This window comes from Nuphar pumila, chromosome 3 (assembly GCF_984573655.1).
Source record: "Nuphar pumila chromosome 3, dmNupPumi1.hap1.1, whole genome shotgun sequence".
Classification (NCBI taxonomy): domain Eukaryota; kingdom Viridiplantae; phylum Streptophyta; class Magnoliopsida; order Nymphaeales; family Nymphaeaceae; genus Nuphar; species Nuphar pumila.
The window spans coordinates 140,248,801-140,271,308 of record NC_143251.1 but is presented as its reverse complement, the minus strand read 5'-3'; the positions used below and the strand labels follow the sequence as shown (position 1 = coordinate 140,271,308).

The following is a 22,508-nucleotide window of genomic DNA, read 5'->3' as shown; positions in this document are numbered from 1 at the left end:
TTAGAAAACTTGTAATTTTTGTTGTACAATATGGTTATTTTTTGAATAAAAATGTATTAAATTGTTAATAAAGGTGGAAAGTGAAGTTGAGAAATTGCAATATTCCAAATAAGAAAATGCCAATCTATAGGTATATCTTTAAGTTATTAAGGTTGTACCTATGAATCAATATTCTAAAGAAAATAATAAAAAGAAAGGGCTATACACCCGACCAACCTACCAAAAGAGAATAGTCTCTTCTCCGTCAGTAATCCAACATATCAAAGAAAGAATTTTGGTGAATGAAGATGTAAACGGTTCGAGTTCAGTTTGGAAGTAGCCAATATCAAATTCAACTAATTAGACTCGAATTGGGATTCAGATTTGAATGTGAAAAAAGCTAATACCAAATCCAGAAAATACATGTAGTCGGATGCAGATATCCGTCAGATTCGATTATAAAATCATAAACCAAATCTTATTATGATTACTAATCAGGTTTAATTTTCTTAACCAAATCTGACTAATTGGATCAGATGTTGGATACATTTGATCCATTGGCATCCCTAGTTAAGGGCCTGTATATGTGAGGCATATTTCATGGAAAAGTACCATACTGGGTGAAACAAATGTCTGAAAGAGAGGTGGGAGAAGTTCGTGTTGGGCCAAGTGGGCCCTAAGGTTGTTGGTGCGTGTGGCCATGTGTTGCACGTTGTGCTTATCCATGAGTAGGCCTTCTCATGGATAAACTAAGTTTGTTTTACAAATAACCCTTTTCATTTAAAATTCAAACTCTAAGTTTATCAAAAACATCAGACTCACCGATATTCTTTCAACCATCTGCTGAACCGAGAGAGGGAATCTGAAGGCTATATAAACACAGGCCTCGACCTCTATGAATATATGCAATACAACACATCGTGAAGCCTTCGAAGCAAACCTCCAAGCAGAAAACAATAATATGCACTAATTTGCACCTTCTCTTCTTTCTTTCTTCACTCTCTCTCTGTTGCCACTCCTCAACGTCTTTGTTGCCGTCACAACCGAGGACCTTCCATTGCGCAACCTCAACAATGGTATCACAGCCGAGGTTCGAGATACTCTCCAGTACTTGCAACTTTCAACCTGCAAGGAAGAAGCAATCACAAAAAAAATGGCGAAAAGGTAAGAGCTACTGCTCCCCCTTTGTTTTTATCCTTCTTATTTGATCTCTGGATCAGAGATCTTGCTTTTGTGCTTGCCTCTGAAAACCCCAACTGGGAAAACATTATCTCTGAAATTCAAAAGTAGTTAAATTGAGTCTTTCCTATTTGACTCTGTAAATCAAAACAAAAGAGGGAAAACAGAGAAACAGCGAAATAGAGAAACAACGAAAATAAAATAAAAGGAAAACATATATAAAAATATATATTTGTTGTCACTGGAAAGTTATTGGTCGCCTACCATTTTCCTGGCAGCACCGATCAATTAGAAATAAAAGGCCTTCAGCCTGTTTTTTTACTGTTGCTCCCTAACTGAACAGAAAATAAAAAACAGAGAATCGAAATACAAACCAACAGAAAACAGAGAAAAGAAAAAACCCCAAACCACCGGGAAAAACTGGTTTGACCTCAGGTCTGAGCGCAAGGAGAGCCTGCATCGGAAAAAACAAACTCAAATAGGAAGATGACCCATCGCCATCGGCGAATGGCCGGAAAACCCGACTCTTTTGATTTCTGAGTGCTCCGACAGTAGAAAGACCGAGAGTCCTCTGCCAGAGGGAGCCAGCAACAAGGAGACCAAACCCAACTAGGCAGTCGAGCCATCGCCGTCAGAGGCTGGCCAGAAAATCATTTTTCCCGATTTTCTAGTAGCCCCAACAAAAGAGCGACGATAAGTTTCCTGACAAAGGGAGCCTACATCGAGAGGGTCAAACCCAACCATAAAAACAGGTCATCGTCGCAACCGCCAACATCGTCGCTGCAGTCTCCGATTGGTCTGAAGCTTCGGCAAAGAAGAGAGAGAAAAACCCGATGCATGTGAGTCGATTGTGCCTTGCTCGGGCCTTAAATAGGCCGAGAGGTAAAAAGACCCCTTTGACCCTGAACATTTTACATATTTTGAAAAAAGGGTTAAAATAAAGTATTTTATAACCTACATACTTTTTAAAACTTATTTGCTAAAAAGGGTTTGCGAGTTTGAAATTTTTGAAAAAATAACTGAAAAAATTATATTTTCCATTTAATACCCGAAATAAATTTCTAATTTTCAAAAAAAAAACCTTGCTCCTATTAAATTTAAAAATACTCGTTTAAATTTAGTTTAAATAAAAAAAAAATGTGTCTAGTCTAACAAGATTTTTTTTTTATTGTTTTCTTTGTGCTGACTTGCTATAAATTAATTAAATTAAAATTAGTTAGTACAAAATGGCTAGTCGTGTTTGTACCTCCGAATTAACGAAAATAGACAAGTTAAATGGGACCAACTTTCCTGTTTGGAAAAGGCGGATCCCCTTAGCTTTAACTATGGAAGGACTGGAATATATCCTTAGTATGTCTATAAAAAAATTGAATGATGAATCATCTCAAGAAGAAGTAATCAAATTCAGAAAATTTCAAAAAGATGATCTGATGGCAAGAACCATCATGCTCACCTACATGGACGATGATCTAATCGGAGTCTTTAAAGTTTATAAAACTGCTAAAGAAATGATGGAGGTCATCGCCACCAAGTATGATACCACATCCGAGGTCCACATTCAACTGTTACTCGAACAATACAACTCATATAGGATGAAAGAAAGTGATAGTGTGGTAGATCACGTAAATAGGATATTGGTCATGGCTAAAGACCTAGCCATTGTTGAAAATGTAATTCTAGATAAAATGCAGGTGTCCACCATATTGAATAGCCTTTCACATTCGTGGAAGATGGTGACCACTACGTTAAGATTAAATTCAAAGAATTTAAACTTGACTGAGTTGCCCCTGCAATTAGCCATAGAACAAAAACACATGGCTAAGGAGAAGAAATCTGAGTTAATGGTGGTTCAAGACACACCATCTCATAGCCAAGTACCCGTTAAGCAAAATAACTTTAAAAAAAGGGTAATGGCAAGTTTCATAAAGGACAATGTGCAGGTTTCAAACCTCAAGGCCGCAAAAGCTCACAAGTCAAGTGCTTCAAGTGCAGCAAGATGGGACACATCCAGAAGAACTGTAGGACAAAATTTCCCAATAACAGGAGCAACTGGAATGGTGGGAGATACAACGGCAATTCAAGCAAAAAGCATGACGGAAAAGAAGTCATGTATGTTGTATCTGAATGTCACTTTGCGAATAAAGAACTCTCAGGGTGGTGGGTGGACTCTGGAGCTACTCGACATATAGCCAAATCCACTGATGGAGTTATGGATCTCAAAGAGCTAGGACCAGGCGAGCACAAGGCCTATATGGGCAACAACTCCTATAGTGATGTTCTAAGAGTTGGGTCCTACAGACTCAATGTGGGAGGAACTAGTGTGTTATTGAAATATGTACTTTATGTCCCTTCAATGAGAAGGAACCTGATGTTTGTACCTGAGAAGGTCACAAATAAGAGATATTGGTGCGTGTGGCCATGCGCTGCGCGTTGTGCTTATCCATGAGTAGGCCTGCTCATGGATAAGCTAAGTTCGTTTTACAAATAACCCTTTTTATTTAAAATTTAAACTCTAAGTTTATCAAAAACATCGGACCCACTGATATTCTCTCAACCGTCTGTTGAGCCGAGAGAGGGAATCCAAAGGCTATATAAACACGGGACTTGGCCCCTATGAATATATGCAATAGGACACACCGTGAAGCCTTAAAAGCAAACCTCCAATCAGAAAACAATAATTTGCACCTTCTCTTCTTTCTTTCTTCACTCTCTTTCTTTGTTGCCGCTCCTCAACGTCTCTGCTGCTGCCACAACCGAAAACCTTCCGCTGCGCAACCTCAACAAGGGTTTTCTGCATCCCTCCATTTTTCCTAATGCCCTGTTTGGAATCTGGCAATCGAAGGTAGTTGGAGAAGGAATTATAAAATCCACAACTTATGTGGATTTGCAACTTTCCACCTGGGAGCACCATCATAATACCGGGGAGTACTTTGCAAATCCACTTTTGATGCTGTTTGGACGATGTGTGAATTTTATAGTTGCCTCTCCAGCTACCCTGTTTCCAAACAGAGAGAAATGTAGCAAATGTGATTCGTGTAAAAAAAAAGATACTACCCAGAGACAGATTCAACTGTTGGTTCTGTTGATAGATTTTGGGTATTTCAGAAGAATTGTGAGCCTATCCTGTATGTGCTGAGAGTCTTATCTGTAGTTCTAAAAAGACAGAAAATATAGTACTAAAGTTGTAAACAGTGATGAAATTCCTTACAATAAAGCAACCCCAAACTCCATTATTTATATGCATTTTCTAGTAGCAAGGAGAGCATGTCAGGAAAACTGAACTCTCACCCACTTCATGGCCATGATTTCTACTAATGCAAAAATATAGTGGAACATATTAGTTTCGTATTAAGAATGTAGAACTGATAGTTTTGTATCGATGAAACCTCACATTCAACAGATTCTTATCAAAGTTGGATAACTCCAAATGAAAAAAATTGGAAGGAACACTAATTGCCAATTTAACAAATGAATTCAACAATACATTCTAACTGCTGATGCATATAAACATACAAAATATCCAAAAATTGTCTAACACAACCACTTAGCAAAGATTTAGATTTGAGCCTCGTAGAAGGGTCAATATCAGTCTATAAACACACCAAACCTAACCCCAGTGTGACTCAAACAATATAATAGATTACATAAGAAATATGCATATATTACAATGTTCAGAATGGCCAATTGTCTCGCCAGTTACCCTATTTTCCTGCTTTTCCATCCATCCCAAACGCTTTTGGTTGTTGAGTATTCCATCGGTATGTTTCCAAACAGGGCCTAAGTAAACTCGTTGATACCTGGGCTGGTGAGCCAAACAAGCCAGCAGGGGCAGTTTGGGCTTGGGTCGTTTACAGTCATATAGTGTTTGGGCACGGCTCGTAAGACTTGTGCAAACCAATGTCAACTCACAAAATGGTTTGCTTGCTGGAAAATATACTTTAGATTGAGTGGTTTCAATGTACAAACATGATTCTATTTTGAGGCACTGTAAACCGTTGAACTTTGTAGCCTTTAGAAAATTTGCTTATACAAATTCACTAAAAACAAGGAAAATGTGAAAAAACTTTCTACTAGAGGCTGTTGTAGAGTATCCAATGTTTTTCCTGTGAAAAGCAAGGTTATTTTCAAAATTAATAGAAAAGATTGGAAGATGTTAGAGAGGGAATAAAGCTCTGACAATTAACTTGCACGTTGCAGCTGGCAACTGCCAGTACTCATTTTCTTACAGCTGGATCAGGACACCATTTCCCCAATAAAAGGTTTGACAATGATTTGATGGCTGTTAATGGCATGATATAGTATAGTAAGAAATATTGTCGATATTTTGAAAACATCGTGTGATATCTTTAGGAGATGATATTACACACAAAAAAAAACTCATTATTTTCAAAATGTCACCCATTTTGAGATCATCTTATTTTTAAATTTTAACATCATATTGTGTATATATATATACTTGCCATCTCCTAACAAAAGAAAAGAACTCATTTTTTCTGAATATCATGAATTAGTATAGATTGCGCCGGGTATGCGACAATGTGATGTAACATCTAAGTGAAATTTGCTTTTATCCTCCCAAAATCTTGATATGGTAACTTCACAGGTTATCTAGACATGAACCCAACATTACAGTGCTGCCTTTTGTGCATCGTTGTGCTTTTTAAGCCTATAAAAAAAGAAAAAGGTAAGTGTGCAACTTTTTCTATTTTTTCTTTTTTGGTTAGGCCAAGGGGTAAACCCCAATCACAGTCCACTCATTGACTTGCCTACGGTTGGTAAAACCCTTGAGATCGCCCTACCGAGTGGAGAGTACACTCATATTTGACCTTGAGGCAAAGAATGCTCCTTGTGTGTTTTGAACTCGTGACAAACACAGACAACTTGATGATGTTCACAAGTCACCTTTACAGATAAGATAAGATAAGATCCTCTCTCTCTCTCTCTCTCTCTCTCTCTCTATATATATATATATATATATATATATATATATATATATATATATATATAATCTTAGTATTGATAGGGTGATTAAGAGTACCTACTCCCACCTAATAGAAGCTTCAAATTTTTTATTTTTTGTTGATAAGATATGTACGAAGAAATATTAACCAATGTCCGCACTTGTGAAGGGGTGACAAATAATTTTACTATAATGATTGGGTTACATCAAAATTTTGCATTAAGCCATTTCCTTTTTGCTATAGTGTTAGATGAACTTACGAGATCAATTCAAAATGTCGTGTGTATGTTGTTTGTTGATGATATTGTTTTAATTGATGAGTCTAGAGCGGAGGTTAATGCTAAGTTAGAATTATGAAGACAAACTTTGGAAGCAAGAGGTTTTACGTTGAGTAAGAGACAAAATATATGGAATGTCGGTTTAGTAAGCAACAAAGTAGTGATGAGAGTATTAAAGCTTGGTGAGCAAGAAATAGCGGTGGATGACTGTTTCAAATATTTGGGATCTATCATTCAAAAGAATGGAGAAATTGATGAAGATGTAAATCATAATATTAAAGTTGAGTGGATGAAATGAAAAAGTGCAACTGGAGTGTTGTGTGATCGTAGAATGTCATTGCGGTTGAATGAAAAGTTTTATAGGACGACAATTAGACCCGCTTTACTATATGGTACGAAATGTTGGGCTGCCAAGAGACATCATTTTCAAAAAATGAGTGTAACTAAAATGCATATGCTTTGATGGATGTGTGAAAAGACACTAAAAGATAAGATTCAGAACGAGAAAATACGTAAGAAGGTAGGCGTTGCACCCATTGAAAATAAGATGAGTGAGAATTGTTTACAATGGTTTGGGCATATTCGGCAAAGGCCTAATGGAAAAATATATTAGCTAAAAGAAGTCGGGGTAGGCCTAAGAAGACTTGGATGGAGATAATAAGAAAGGATATGAAGGCTTTGAACCTCACCGAGGACATGACATTGGATAAAAATGATTGGAAGAGAAGGATTCATGTAGAGGACTCAAAATGATTTTCTTTTTTGTTCATATCGCCGACCCCAATTGTTTGAGATGAAAGCATTGTTGTTGTTGTTGTGTTGATAAGACCTTATAGATACTATCTATTATTATTTAGGGGAAAACAAGTTTTGGATGGCGTGAATATGGCATATATATATATATATAGGTTTTTAAAATTTAATGTTTGCATTGTACCAAAATTTTATAACTTAAGAAGTCATATTTTTATGTCCAAAATATGATTTCTATCAAATAATTTATGAATACATTTATAAGGTCTGATTGAGAAGATGCAACATAGAACTATGATTTTTAGTAGGCGGGAGTAGGTGCACTGCTTATCACTTTTCTAGCTAATTGACCAGCAAACTGGGTTTTTGAAAGGTTTTTCTCATGTTTTTCTTAAATCTGACCGCACAGATGTATTCAACATAGTCAATTTACTAGAGAACGACACTTAGATAATTTCTTTGTCGATAAAAAAAACATATGATTTTTTAAACCTTAAATATTTATGAAAATCTTAGGCAGATGACTTTTAAACCTTATAAAAAACCACATGTGTATTGAAATCAGATGACCAAAGAGTCTTCCTATAAAATCAAGCATGTAGACTACATCTGTATAGACAGATTATATATATATATATATATATATATATATATGTATATATATATATATATATATATATATATACATATATATATATATATATATATATATATATTCTGATGGAATCCCAACAAATTGGAATCTGTCGGTTCGAATATCCAACCTGAATCCTTGGCAGTCCCGGGCAGCAGTCAGCAGATCCCAAGTAGGTGGTGCATGCGGAAGAATCACAGCCACAGGTTGTAGTGTAGGGCGCGCGGCCCTGCGTTTTTCATGGAGCAGAGAGTGGTGTTTTGGTGGAAGAAACGCCCACTTCTGTGGGAGGGCTGATGCTACCTGCCCTTGGACCCATTCAATGGACATACCTACGCGATTCCTGGAGACGTCAACAGCACCCCAACAAAACAAGCAAAACCCAGCAACAACCTGTCCTCTCCTGTACCATAACCACCCATAGTGGAAGTCCATGAGTCCTACCCGTAACCATAGTTTACCAAGAAAAACCAACCTCTTTCTGTAATTCAAACTCATACTCATTTTTCGTTTCCTGCTCCTCTTCCCACTGCGATATTCTCTGCCACCCACGTACTTGTTATGATATATGTATACCAACCACACCCTTTTGTTCTCTTGTAAGTATAAGTTTCCCATCATTTTATTTGCCCTGCTCTTAAGCAGGGCAGCCATGGACAACCTCAAGAAAACCAAGTCCATGAAGAAGAAGCTGGGCTTCTGGAATTTCATCCGCGTCACCCTCTTGGTCATCCGGCGGAGCTTCGTGAAGAAACCGGCTAACGTCGTCGAGAAAGGTGTGCTGACGAACCTGGTTGGAGCCATGAGACCATTGCACCATAACATCGATAGAGCTTCGTCGCCAATGCAGAATTATGGGCTAGAGAAAAAGCACCATGCGTACCTGCCACCTCAGCCATTGCCGCGACCAGATGATGGAGATGATGATGATGATGATATGTGGTCGATCGAACCTGAGAGCCGCTATGCATCGGCTGATAACCTTATGGAGTTGGACGAGAGCGAGGACTCAAACCCAGACGAAGCGCAGGTGATCAGCGTAAAGGCTGAGGAGTTCATCGCCAACTTCTATGAGCAGATGAGGTTGCAGCGCCTGGAATCTGTTAACCGTTGCAATGACATCATCGAGGGTGGATCCAGTTCATCTCTTTGATTGCATGGGCATGGGCATCCATGCACCATGCAGACCTTTGCATGAAACAATATGAATAAACAGTTTGAAATCTCACGTGATGATGGATGATAGTGCAGATTGATAATGCATGCCATTCTTTTCTTTTGCCTGTTGATGTTTCATTTCCATTAGTCACTTGCCATGACAAATGACTTTTGTTCCCTATCGTGTCAGTATACCTGTATGTTCAGAAATATATATCGTGCCAAGGAAACATATGTAGGAAGCAATCTTCAGATATACATGTTTGTAGCAGTTCAAGCACCACGAAAGTTGTGTAATTTTCTAAACAATTAGACTCTCTCTCTCTCTCTCTCTCTCTCTCTCTCTCTCTCTCTCTCTCTCTCTCTCTCTCTCTCTCTCTCTCTCTCTCTCTCCATTTGGTGTCAGGTGCAAATTTTCACAATGACTTGGGCTTTTTCCATAATAAGTAAGCATGCTCATCACCGATCAATGATCTTAATATGCTATCATTTGATACACATGGCATGTCAGGGGACCATGGTGGAAGCATGAATGATTTCAGATGGAGCATGCAGGCTCTTGGACATGGTTTCACATGCAAATCTGATCTCGGGCATTGTCATCCATGTTAAGTAGATCATGGAAAACAAGATTAAAGCCTGCTATATTATACACATTTAATCAGAACATTTTGCGGCAGTTATCGCAGGGGCTAGGACCAGTTTTACAAAGATGCCTGTCATAAAGCTCATCAAAATGTTTGAGCAGCACCCGTCTCCTGCACTCAGTCTGCAAAGAAAACAACTGTCATAAGTGTCTTTAGATTGACAGCCAATCCACATCTTTCTTAACGGCAACAAGCATTTATTCAGTAGAAAACTATGCAATAAACATGCTCATATAGAAGGCATTTTTCTACTCAGAAAAGGAACGGGTCCATGGTGAAAGTAAGGGCGATTCTACTATCAAAGATGTATATATACTGTATTCAATAAAAAATCAACATGCTAAAAAACCAGACAAAGCAGGACATAGCCAAAGTTGACAAAAGAAACCGGATCACATAGATGTCAGATCAAAGTTTATTTTAGCAAATCTTCTACAAACTAGTTTCCATAATTATTTTTGGGTATATTGCCAAAGCAGGAAGCTTATGCTAGGTAGAACAGTAGAACATTCTGAACACCTTTGATGATGATGATGCTAAGATCAAAATTATCTGTTGAGTATAAGCTGAAGATGTGAAGTTAATGGTTTTGCTAGGCTAACCTAAGGCCATAAACAATTTCCAAGCAATATCCCATCAATTCAGTTCTTATCTGCATAACATCACACTGACAAGTGATGAAACAACTGCTATATCAGCTCATTCAGTTGTGTACTTCCCTTCTGCAAGCTTTCATCCGGCCAACCTTTCTATTCATCCTCTGGTACTTGATTGTTATCTGATGCATAATTGTTGTGATGCTCCGGTCTATATGGATGTATAATCCATATTCAGCATGCAGATAGTACAGTCAAACACTTGACAAGCCATTCACTTGATGCCTTCACAACAGAAGTTCTGAACTCCAAAATGGTTATGCACCTGAAGCAAGATGCATCAAATTTTGAGGTTATAGTTTCCATTCATCCTAGTCATACCAACACTTATCCATGACTAGTCAATGTAACTTTTCAACTTCATTCTTTATCCTTAGATATACCTAAAATGTGACAATGAAAACTATTGGAGAATATAATTTATTCTCATACCAAGTCAGAGCAATTTGTGACATTTAAATCAGATTTCTTTACCTTGTGGAATAAGAAATATGATAAGAAGATTAAATAGGGCCACAGAATGGAGACTAGCATCTTGCGTTGCCAATTATGGGAAGTTCATTGCCATCTTTAATTGTTCTATAAATTCCTAAGGGAAAGAAACTTTATGTGTCTTCATCACATATCCATAGTCATAATTATCGACAATGATGAACTTAAGCTTATGAGGTCAAATCAAAATAAAGATGTTCATATTTGCAATTGATCTACCATAATTGCATGTTAGTAGTTGGGATCAACATAAATACATTGTGAACTATATGGTTTGCCACTTTGCCTTCAGAAAGTGTGCTATGGTGAAAATAAGAGCTCTTGACACTGAACACCCCGTGGAATTTCTCTAACAAATCATCACATCCAGAACACTGCACAAATAACTGAGGTATGCAGAAAAAATTAAAGTGATACTACTATAAAAGGTGTTTAGAAAAAAATCGAAGCTTTGTATCAATCATCTATGATGAGATGGTTGGAAGGCTTATAAATAGATACTCATTTGTTTATATTTATTGTTCAATATGGGTGCATAGAGTATGAGCATTGCCTATCTTTATGCTTGTTTATTTGGACGTGTACATGTACTCAACTTACTGCAATCTTATGGACTTCTGCTTACACCACACAAATAATTTGTTTCAATTCCATTCTAGTTTCACCTGTGAAGCTAAGAATTTTATTAAGCATTGAACCATGAATGCATCGCCATCTCTTTTAGTACACAAACTTAAGGACCAATTTGTCATTTGGACAAGGGGTGCATTACCAAAGGTCACAGCCAATGGACCATCATGCATGTCCTCTAGTGCATATCCCAAAACCAGGTGTGGCCATTTATCAGTGATGGTGCTTCCCCATACGAATTGAGCATGATCCCTACACAAGCCATCAGAAGCATGAAGCTCAGAGTTGATCACACCTTTCATGTTGAACAGTTAACACTAGTCAATTTCATTACCTAGAAATATACAAAATTGTATCCTCATTACATGCATCAAAATCATGATGTCAAGCAAGATATCTTTAACTCACAATATGCCTGAATTTTCCTTGCTTGACCCATAGCAGTCCTAAAGCTTGCAGTGTTACATCCTTGTCCATTCCTCATCAAGCAGACAACCTAACTAAAATCTTTCTTCTGGTACAGGGCAATACATGTCGCTGGAAGATTGTGCCTGCCAGCTCTCCCTGATTCTTGATAATAGCTTTCAATTGAGTTGGACATTGTATTGTGTAGGACAAATCGCTGCATAATTATGTTTTCTTCAGTAAAGGAAAAAGAGTAAAAAAACAAGAGGAATATGAAATTTGAACGTAAAAAGATCTTGACTCACATCAGGTTTAACTATCCCCATTCCAAAAGCAATGGTAGCACATACAACATGCACTTCTCCTGAATGCCATTTCTTCTGAACAGCAGCCCTCTGATGAGCAGCCAACCGAGCATGGTAATAAACCATTTTTACATGAAATTTATCTTTCAAATAGTTGCACACATCAACACATTCATTTTTTGAGAGGCAGTAAATGATTCCACACATCCTGAAAACGTGTTCTGATTAACTGACCAAGCTGCTTCAAAGCATCTTAGCTTTTGGGAATAACTTCATATGTAAGGTTTGGTCTGTCAAAGCTAGTCACGAGAACCAAAGCAAAAGCATCCATTATGTCCTGCATGGCATCTCTTGCATTAGACGGCAATTCCAACAAGCTAGAGAAAATGAGCACCCGCATTCTAAAGCTACCTTACGAACTACTTGGGTGACAGTTGCAGTCAAAGACATAAGAGGAACTCGAGGAAAATTCTGCTTAAGGAAACCCAGTCTTCTGTAATCAGGGCGAAATTCATGCCCCTACCGGCTGTGGATCATGAGAAGAGAATGAAAGCAAGTATATTAATTTCATTTACTGAACAGCTAAAAAATGCATTCTTAAAATCACTCATCGCAATCATCTTTATAAAGGCAATAAAAATGCAGAGTTATTGACTTACCTTACACAATGTGCTTCATTAATGACAAACCTTGCTAATTGCCCCTGCCATGACATAGACATTATGTTCTTCTGCTTCATACCTTCTGCAAAGATATCAAGAGTTCACAAATTTGAGAAAGTCGAAGCGACCCATGATGGACCATTTATCAAATGAAAGCTAGGTCAAATCGAAAAATCACCTTCTCATGCAAGCACTTTAATATTTCCAGAAAAGAGATGTTTCCAGCAATTCTTTCAGGGGCCACATACAAAAGTTTGCATGATGGCTTATATTTTCTGGAAACAGGAGAAAAAAGAGTTCTTAGTATGATGAGCAGCCCAGTAGAAAGGCATTATAGCTCTGAGTTCCACTGTTCAATGTATCTGCTTGCATGCATGTGTACCTGTGTGTGCACACATACACATGCACAACATAAACATACAAGATAGTCATGCAGATTGGTATTAATATATACAATATAGCTATTTCTAATGTTTAAATTACCTACTTGCTAACAAGGAAAATGCCACCAGTTACAGTTTAACTTGTGGTGCAATGCAACACACCTAAGATTGCACTACTTTTACAATATTCAGCATTTTCACCTAAAATTATACTTTGAACTGTCTTGAGTGATTGCAGAAATAATTTTATACTGAAAATCTCCTATTAACCTATTCTGTAAACATATAGACAAAACCTATAAATCTATAATATTCTATGCTGCACAGACACTCCATTTTACTCCATACCATATCTCTGTATCCTGTAGCAATATTCATGTGATCCTTGGTGTAAAGACACCTTCTTTCCCTAAAATGTGTTGATCTAAAATTGGTTAGAAGAAATACCTAAACTGGCTATACATTCAATCCTTTCTTTTAGGTTTCGCTTTTTAGGGCCATGGGAAGTTCAAAACCAGCCATCAGTAAATTTCTCCATATGCAAAAGATGATATTTCTTGGAAATTGATCGAGGAAGGCTGATTTGATTAAATTTTGGAAATGACATGTACCTAGTAGAGCTTTAGATGGGTTCCTTCACCAAGAAAATTGGTAATAGTGGACCTTAACCATATGCAACCATCTTTGCAATGTTTGCACTGTTAGTTAATCACAAGTCAATAATATCGACAACCCACAGGCTGTAAAATATAACCATGATAAAAAATGGATGTGCTTTGGGTTTTAAAAATGAGAGGTAGTCACCACAAGCAAACTTTGCTTCTTGCCCCATCTTTCAGAATCTCTTTGCTCTATCACAAGTGATATGGTAACAGCGTAAGCTTAGTGAAAAGCTCACAGATACTAAAATAATTGGACCTCTAAAGGAAAAGTAGAACCACCAATCTTTCTAATTGGTCCCATTCAAAAGGATATTCATTTTGTGGGCCAGGATACTGTGTTAATGCATTTAGATAGAAGGGCCTTCACAATACGGCATGCTTTGATATACTGAGATTGTGACACCTTTCACAGCGGCTTTCTTTTCCTTTTGTCAAGTTCCTTTTAGGCTTCATAGATACACATATTCCATAGAACTCCCATAAATTTCTGACAACAGAAAAGACGAGAAAAAAAAATGACCAACGAACTTAAGCTGGGGCAGGGGTTCATACCCCAGAAATTAAAGGAAAATAGCCTAGTCACACAATTGACATGTAAAAAGATACTTGCCTCAGCTCTTGCATAACAACCCATGCTTGAGAAGTGGTCGGTTGAGAATTCAAGAAGGTTGCCGCAATTCCAAACTTTACATTGAGAGTAATAATCTGGTCCTGAATAAGTGGAAGTAATGGGCAAACAACAATTGTGACACCTGGACAGAGAGTAGCCAGAAGCTGTAGGAATCAACAAGCAATAAACAAAATGTCCAAATAACTAAGCAAGCAATTCCACTGAAGCTTGACCATCAGTTTAAAAATTACATGGCTTTTCACAAATATGAACATAGGATTCATCTCCCCTTGGAGTAGGTACAGCAAATTGTTACATCCTGCATGATATGAATGTCATTTACTTGACAGAGGAACTACTATTTCTCGTGCATCTCCCTAGCCATTCAAATTGTCTAGATCAGATATGGTATTTAAATTTTGGATGCCCATTAAATATTCACTAGATGTGAAGTTGTGAACTGCACTATTTCTCCTGAATATCACCTAGCTGTTAGTCGTAAATGCCTATGTTTGATGTCATATCTACTTGAGTTTTGCTCTCGGTAGAGTACTTGGAAACATCAATATCCAGTACAAACACATGCACTAGCAGCATTTGACACGAAGGAATCAAATTACCATATTCATCCTCAGCTAGAGCACCAAAACCATAAGGGAATAAATTAATCTATTGTTCGCATGAACCATAGTCCAAATTGGCTATGTTAGTAGTTTGTGCATTTAAGATAAACTGAGCAGTCAGAGTCATCATGTTTGATGATTAGCAGGGAAAAAATCCAAATTGCGCCATTTCATGAATGAAATAGAAAGTCATATCAAAACAAAATGCTGCGTGGACTACTAAATACTAACTGATATATAACAGTAGAAATATCTCTTAGATCAGTTTCAGATTCAAAAGTTTGAAATAAATTTATAGCTGGTAAGCATAATTTTAGTGTGCAATCCATATTCTTATTGCAAATCTACACAGAAGTCAAATTCCAGAAGGAATTAAAAAAATTTAATAATTGGAGTATGATAATCCACCACTTGTCCATTGACAAATGGAAGAACAGAAAAGGTCATCAATCGATAATAAATATTAAAGCTAGGACATTCGTCTTGAAATTGAGTTTGTAATTTTGCATCTTGGTAGCTTGATCAAATAAATTACCTGAGAACATTGTGGTACTGTTTCGCACTATTGCAGGTCTCCTCATATCATACAATATATTGTCATAAATATTCATTTTCTTATGAATCTGATCTTGAATGTCATACTCAAGGTTCAACATTTCAATGCAATCCAAGAGACCTTTATTGACTTCTCTAATTTGTTTTAAATATAGAGGAGTATCTAAATGCAAGATTTAAATAATACGCTACAGCATGAAGAGGTTGATGAAGTTACCTAGTACACCTATGGTCAATGATGTTCCATATAGGCAAATCTAATTTTTTATTTATTTAAATTATATATAATAACCTCTTTTTCCTTATCCATAGCCTCATAGAGTTGGTCTATCTTCGCTGTCAACCAATCGAAGCATATTTTTATTTTGAACAAGTTAACACATGAATCCCAAAATTTACTTCTAAATGCAATATCTACAATTTCTCATCTTTCTTTTTTTGTAAATGGGGATATGCATTCTACTTATCTAAAAAAAACATCTTTTTAACTACGCTTTTATTCTTTACAAGACTATGAACTGTCAAAAAATTCATAGCAAATCTAATAACTGCACAGAATCAACTCAACACCATTAGTATTCTTCCTCATTAAGTTCAAAACTCATGCATGTTTATAAATAAATTTTGTAATTTCTTAACAGTATTCAACCATATGTTGTATCTCATCCATGCTACCAATGTCCTCAAGCATGAGGTTTATGCAATGGATAGCACACGGGGTCTAAAAGAATAATCCACAAATTTTTGCCAGTTATTTACTGGCTGCCCTATAATTCGTTGCATTATAAGTAATGAATCGTACAATGTTTTGAAGTTGAACATCTTCTACAATCTAATAAAAAACCCTCAACAATACATTTGTTGTATTGGGCATATCAAACAAATCAATTGAATTTAAAAACATGGTTCCTTTGGAGCGCAATAGACAAGAAAATTTATCAAAGTCTTCAACTTTTTGCATGTCCACCCATCTGTCATGATGCTCCGCCCAGTTTATCTCCATGATTACCTCATCTCATCACAATAAGCCTTCAATTCATTCACATTACCATCTAAAATCTTCTCTCAAAGCATGATATGAAGGCATCTTGTATCAAGGCCCAATACAGGTTATGGCATCTATCATGATTTGAAATGAAATGAATTTGCCGTATTAAAAGAAATGCAAGCATCATAAAACAATCTCCCAACTGTGACATTCACATGCTTGACTAAATGTTGAGTCATGGCAGTACGAATGTCGGCACGTGCCCCAAAAGCATTTCTAAGAAGAAAAAAGCTTTTAATAAAGCCTCTAGCTCTAGCTCTTCTCGAAGAACTCCCCCCTCCTCCTCTTCCTCCTATTCCTCTTATTTTGGTGCCTGCGGCACTACTACTGACACCACCAACCAACACCCTTCCCCTTTGTTGTAAAATTGTCTACGTATGATGCTATGCTAGGTTCAGAAGTAGGGAGCTCTTTTTTCGCCATACACATTCTCTCGTGGCTCTGCATACCCCATTTTTGCCTCATTCATCTCTCTTTCTTGTTTTTTTCTTTCAAAATAACCAGTAATTGCTGGCATTGTCATTTCACGACATCCGGCAAATTTCTTGACATGCTTGAGGGAACACCTTTTAGTGTCTCGGCTAAATGATGTTTCAACTTAGAGATACCACCAGAAAAACTGTATGACAATAGTTGCACTCGATTTTTAATCGGTGTTCCCTCGTTACATGTGTGCCCCATTGCCATGCGAGATCATTTAAAGCCATCTTCCTCCAAAATAACTCAATAAAAACAAAAAATAAGGATTTTTACCTTAACCTACTTCTTTAAATGAAAAATGCACTCTTGACAAAATAATGAAAGCCCTCTCCCCGATGAAAGATCGGCAGCCAGAACGGTTTCACGGCTCCTATGGTGTGTTGTATTGATATTTGTAGAAGTAATGAGAGAGAAGAACAAGGGAAGGAGAGAAGCCGCAAAACATGAGCTCTATTCATTCGACAGACGAAAAAAGAGGGCATGCCACACCTAACATAAAAGGGTTGACTCCCTTGAGTAAAAAAAGAATAAAAAAAATAATGTCTAAAGTACCCCCAAGTATTAGGTGACGTATACTAAGTCCTAATACAAAGAGGGATTACATAAAAGGTAAAACACTATATTATACTACAATACTTAGATTTCAATACTCACCTTCAAACTTGGGAGGATGCAAGGGAATCATTACAAGTTTAGAAAGGAAAGTAATGAAGTGAGAAGAGGAAAGACTTTTTTGTAAACACATCTGCAATCTTATTCTTTGAGCTGACATGCTCAAAAGCTATGATTTCATCTTCATAAGCCTTTCGATTCTTGGCAATATGAAAAACTTTTATATTGTCACAATATAACTAAGACTTCTTTTCACATGAGATTTCTAATTCATTTAATAACCATCTTATCCAAATAATCTCAGGAGTAACTTGAGTCATAGCTCTGTATTTTGCTTTTGCAGTAGACAAGGCAACTCTTTGTTGCTTCTTGCTCTTTCATGAGATCAAAGAACTTCCAAGAAAAACACAGAACCCTATAGTTGAAAATTTGTCACTAGTGGATCCTCCAAAGTCAGCATCACAAAAAACTCTCAACTTGATACCAGATGAAGATGAGAAAAACATCTCATAGTGCATTGAGTCTCTTACATACCTAATGATCCTGAGTACAGTTGCCAAATGAACTGATAATGAACTGATATGGGGCACTCATAAACTAACTATATGAACTGCATGATTTATATCTGGCCTGGATATAGTCAAGTATATAAGGCTTCCAACTAATTGCTTATATATTATTGGATCTTCTACCGCCACTCCATCTATAACCTTTATCTTCAAATTAACATCCATGGGAGAATTTACTCTTTTTGAATCAGCAGTTAATATTGCTTTCACAACCAAATTTGTAGCATACTTATGTTGAGACAAGTACAGTCCCCTTAAAGAGTATGTTATCTCAAGCCCAAGAAAGGACTTCAAGCGCCCCAAGTCTTTCGTCTCAAACATGTTAGCCAGTTTCTTTTTGGTCTCTTCAACCTCCTTTATGTCATCTCATGTGAGTATCATATCCTAAGTGAAGAAGAAGAAGAAATAAACAAAGCAAGATCATGGTGACTCTGCTCAAAGCTAATTGATCTCGCTGTCAAACTGAACTTTTTAAAACAAGCTTGAGGTGCTTGTTTGAGTCCATATAGAGCTTTGTGAAGTCTTCAAACTCACTTTCTCTTGCAAATCTCCATTTAAAAATGCATTCTTGACATCCAACTGCCAAAGATGCCACTGGTGAACTGCAACCACTACTAAAATTATATGAATTATAGTCATATGAGTCACAGGGGAAAATGTTTCCGCAAAGTCAATTCCAAAACATTGGACGTATCCCTTAGCTACTAGTCTAACCTTATACCTTTCTACAGACCTATCTGCCTTTGTCTTCACTTTATACATCCACTTGCTTCCAATAAATTTTTTTTTTAGAAAGTTTCACTAATTTTATGCCTTTATTCTTTCAAGTGTGTGTATTTCATCAACCATGTTTTTTTGCAACTCCACTTTTCCTACCACTTCTACATAGGACTCAAGCTCAACATAAGAATGGATTAAGGCCAAAAATGTATGATGACGAGAAGCAAATGACTCATAGAATACAAAATGAGATGGAGGTACATAGGATCTAGAACTTTTACGTACCTGAGAAGTAGGGAAGAAAAATAACAACTCTAAACTTTGTTGGCATGGATCAGTTGATATGGAAATAAGATTGGGATTGGCCTCTTCACTTCCATGCTCTTCTACTTGATCTAAGAATGAAATTTCAATCACATCTTCATGTCGCCTTAAGTAAGTTTGGCCAAACCTATTTTCCCTAACCAGACCATTCTCTCCTTGCTCCCCTCGGCCCTCTATTTCCCCTTTCATACCATCCTTTCTCCAAAAGGAACCACAAAGGACAAGTCAGCCTCATTTTATGCCTTTTCTTGATGTTGACTAAAGTATAGCATATTCTCATCAAAAACAACATATCGAGATACCCATACTTTCTTTCCAACAAGATCATAACACTTATATCCTTTTTGTCCATTAGTAAAATCAAGAAAACAACACTTGACAGCCTTAAGTGATAACTTATCTTTGTATCTGTCAAGTAACAAAACAAAACATGCATAACAGAACACCTTTAGCACATCATAATTTGAAACTTTTTCATATAATTTTTGAAAAGGAGATATACCCTTAAGAACTTCAGAAAGCATACAATTTATCTGATAAATGTCTAGTTCCACTTCATCTGCGCAAAACATTTCAAGTACTCCTACAAACAGAAGAGTTCTTGTTGTCTCCAATATATGTTTGTTCTTTCTTTCAGCTGCACCACCATTTTGCTCAGAGGTGTAGGGACAAGATTTTTTATGAACCACACCTATTTCCTGCAAGAACCTTTCAAACACAACTTATATATTCACCTCCATAATCAGTTCAAAGAGTTTTAATTTTAGCTACAAACTGATTATCAGTCATGACACAAAAACTCTTAAAATTTTCAAAAAGATCACTTCTATTTTTCATAAAATATATTCATGTAAAACTTGTACAGTCATTTATGAAAGTAACAAAATATGATGATCCTCCTTTTGACAAAATAGGAGAAGGATCCAATACATCTAAATGTATCAGGTCAAAAGGACTTTAGGATTCCTTATCACTAGACTTGAAAGACAAAGCATAACTCTTAGCCACTCTATAACTCATACACTCTTTGACATAATTTGACACAGCTAACTTGGACTTTTCAAGACTTCTTGAAGACACCAAATTTTGCAACCAAAAGCTAGAAATATAACCCAGACTCTAGTGCCACTAAACAGACTCGTCTATAGCTGAAGCTCCATATCCAATTATGGCATCCTTATGCTCCCTCATATCGATCCAGTCTGAGTAGTATAAGTCCCTTCTTCTATGGCCAATCATAATCTTTTTCCCTTGCAAATGATCCTTCACAACACAACCAACAAGAAAGAAGATAACATTATAGTTAATATTGGTAAGTTAACCAACAGAAATAAGATTCATAGCAAGAGACAACATGATCCACTTGAGAGAAATTAAGTTTTCTAGCAGAATAAAAATCACAAGTAATCGAACCTACTTTGAAAACAGATATAGAAGAACCATCTGCAGTGCAAAAGATACCACTGGAAGGTCTACAATTGGCTAAAATAAATTCATAAGGTGTCATATAACATGAAGCCCCAGAGTCTATTAGCCAACCAGAGGAATGACCTGAGATACCTAAGAAGGCAGTATCAGAGGAGATGGCATAAGTGACAAAAGAAGAGGGAACAATGGCAGACTAAGCAAGAAATTGCAGTTGTTGGATCTGCTGTTAAATCTCATGTTGAACTTGTTCTAACGTCTGAAGCGTTCCACCACCTAATACTTCACTACTATCATCCTTGGACATTAAACATTCACTCTCATAAGAAGTTGCACATATGCCCCACCTTTTTTTTTCTTCAAAAAAGGGGCAATAATTTTTCATATGCCCAAAGTTCTTACAATAATGGCATTGAACAAAACTAAGGTCACGTCCTCCACCAAGACCCAAATCTCCTCACCCTCCTGTCCTACCACCACCTCTACCACCTATTTGCTAGGCATTACCATAACATGATCCCCATATGGATATGATACAAGAGACTTTATCTTGGTCGCTTCTACAATGACTTGAGTTACAGATGGTAAGCGGGAGCGATGCAGAATGGCACTCATTATTCCATCAAACTAAGGTCTAAGAACCATAAGAAACTCAATAACTTTGTCAGTCTCCTTGTCTCCTTGTGCGGATCAAGAAGCCTCCAACAGGTTTGGCATGATGTACAAGACTCAAACTTAGTACACTTTGCAGACTTCTTCTGGCCCTCCATAAGATCAAGAGCATCCCAGATTCTCTGCATATCAGAATAAAATTCTTTAATAGACTCGTTCCCTTAATGCATACTTCTTAACTATTGAGTGAATTGATAATGCCTTGCCTAATTTTCTTGTTTATAGACTTGCCTGAGGTACGTTCAAGCATCTTTTGCTTCATGAAATTTTGAAATATTCATGGCAATTGACTGTTCCACAAACCCGAGAATCCATGCCTTTTTGCATTGCTCGTGACCCATTCTTCTATAGATTTATCGAACCTTCATCAAAAGCCTTGGGTTTTGTTTTTTAGTCATTCAAAAAACCTCCCAAACATTTACCAACAACCACCACCTCCATAAAATCAGCCCAATATGCATAATTTGTTCCATTCAATTTGACCTAGATAATTTGAATCCCTTTCCTCTCCATAATACGACAAATAGCCAATAACACAAGAAAAACTAGACCAAAATAAGCCAAATAAGAACCACAAAGCACCCTTTATGCACAAGGGCAGCTGAAACAAACCATAGAAAAAAATCCAGCAAAAGAGAGGAAGTCAACACCTTCGAACCTCAAATCCAAGTTACCGCTAACTATAGTCACCCCAAAAACAATTCAAATCTCTTCCAAAACCCCAAAAACTTTTACCAAATTAGTTTTCTCAACCTTCTATACCAAAAATGACCTGAATGGGATCAATTAGTGAAAAAAACCCAAAAATCTGAACAGATTTACCGATTTTCACAAATCAGGACCAAACTTTTCAACTCCAAAAATTCTTGAACAAATCATATAAAATCCAAATGAGCTCCAAATCAAGTGAGGTTTATTTTGAATGTTGTCTGACATCAGCATCTAGCAACTCAAAGCAACAAACTCACCAAAACTAGCCAAACTAGGGTAGTCATTACAGTGGATGACGTCAGCTGATGTCAGCAGCTGCCGATTTCAAGGCTTCCTTTTTCTTCCAGATTCAGCCACATCTTCTCCCTACTCCTTG

General features: G+C 36.9%; 1 pseudogene; it reads right to left on the bottom strand.

The window, feature by feature from the left end:
* Positions 1 to 9,602: 9,602 nt before the first annotated feature.
* LOC149844101 (ATP-dependent DNA helicase Q-like 1) lies at positions 9,603 to 21,364 on the bottom strand (annotated as a pseudogene).
* Positions 21,365 to 22,508: the final 1,144 nt, after the last annotated feature.